Below are 2,047 nucleotides of genomic sequence, written 5' to 3'. Positions count from 1 at the left end.
AAATTTATAAATCCTATATCGAATACCCGCCCAATTCAACTTTTTTTTTTGCCCTTTTTTCCCACCTGTCACTTCCTGCTTCAGATTAGCCAATCCAGAATTGATGGCTGAAATTCATCATAACTGGAGTAGTGGCAATTACTTGCTCACTGAGCTGCCAATTGAGTCAATTGCTCACTTTGAATTTTATATTTTCTAAATCTTTCACAACACAATATATGATGAATAAACTAGAAAAGAAATATTATTCAAATGAAATTAAAACTTTTTTTATTTAGATCTTCCCGCTCAATAATTTCTTCTACATCAAATGTTATATCTACTCATCATGACTATAAAGATTTGTTGAGAAAGACATATGTTGGTGTCCTATATTTTTTTTTCTTTGTATTCTTTTACCCTTTTTAGTAATTTTATGATTATCTAAAGATAAATTTGTAATATAAAACTATTTTAAATTGAGGACTTATTAGATAATTGTTGGGGTGTCAATAATATCACTCATTAAATAATGATAATTGTTGGCTGTCAACAATATGTGAAATACTTTAGAGGGCTATTATAAATTGGACATTTAAAAAAAAAAAAAGAAAAAAGAAAAAAGACATAAGTTTCATTTATATCAATAAACAAGTATATTTCTGTCAATAAAAAAAAATACTTTTTTTACACTTTTTATGAATAAACAATACTTTTAAAAGAAAATGTCCTTTAATTGATAAATGTGTCCATTTATTGTGAAATTTAATAGTCATTTTCCTTTAATTTTTTTAAAAGTGCCTGTCATTTTATAATAACACTACTTTAGAAGAAAATAAATGGTTTACTGTGAAAAGATCATAATTAAGTCACGTGTAATATAATCATTAGCAGCCAATATAGCGAAAAAGTATCGAGTAGTTCTTTCTAGGGCTGTCAGACAAGTCGAGCAGCTTGCGAGCCGGCTCGACTCGACTCATCTAAAGCTTGAACCGATGATTATCGAGTCGACTCGGCTCGAACTTGATTTATAAACGAAGTCGAGTTCGATCATGGGGGGCTTGGCTCACAGGCTCGCGAGCCTAGGGTGGCTCACATAAGTAGGGTGCTTTTGTGAGTTTTTTAAACCATGTGGGGTTGAATGTTATATTGCAGTTCTAAAATTGAAAGAAAAAAAAATGAACGGACATTTTCCCCCTAAGTGCAAAGTAGTAAAACAACATTTACCCCCAAATCAATTTCCCCTAATTCGCAAGTCTCACAAAAACAAACCCTAAACCCAAACCAAATCTATCCACCGTGAAATCACAAACTCTAAACCATGTTCTTGCCATCGCCGATTGAAAAAACACATCAAGGAATGACAACTTTATCCCCCAAAGCTTAAAACCAGGTTTTCTCCCCAAAATCGACCTTAACCCTAAACCCCCAAATCGGGAAATTTGTCCACCGCAAAAGTAACAGCCTTCATCCCGTGTTCTTGCAGCCACTGATCGGAAATCGACGTGGAGGAAGCATGATTTCATCCCCCATAGCGCAAAACCCATTTTGTCTCCCCCAAATATGATCACAATGCTTCTCTAAATTCAAAGGCTTGCGAGCCGGCTCGAACTCGATCAAGCTTGAGTTTGAGTCCCTTTTCTTTGACTCGACTGGCTCGAGCTCGATCCTGTAGCAACCGAGCCAAACTCGATAAGTCAAAAACTCGACTTGGCTAAGCTCATTTACAGCCCTAGACTTCTTCATCTCCAATAAATTGTCTTTGTGGATTGAAGCGACTAACGAAAAACATTGTTTGTACTTTTGATTGAGTGGACAAGGATCTCTCACAAGCAAAGCCAAAATATAGCCCGTGGTTGGCATCAAGAAGCTTTAATATAATTAATTTAGTACATCGAACAAGATTGACAAGCTTCGTAAAACGATCATAGTTTGATTTCAATTAACAAAGAACGACTGTTAATGCTTCTTGAAGAGGCACCCATCAGGATTTTAAGACTAGTATATACTTTATTTTCGTGAAATTATACAGTAAAACAATACAAACATACATTAACAAATGAGGTAA

The sequence above is a fragment of the Pistacia vera genome, unplaced genomic scaffold, assembly GCF_008641045.1.
Source record: "Pistacia vera cultivar Batoury unplaced genomic scaffold, PisVer_v2 Contig518, whole genome shotgun sequence".
Lineage (NCBI taxonomy): Eukaryota > Viridiplantae > Streptophyta > Magnoliopsida > Sapindales > Anacardiaceae > Pistacia > Pistacia vera.
The sequence above is the reverse complement of the archived record's forward strand: the minus strand, read 5'-3'. Positions refer to the sequence as shown.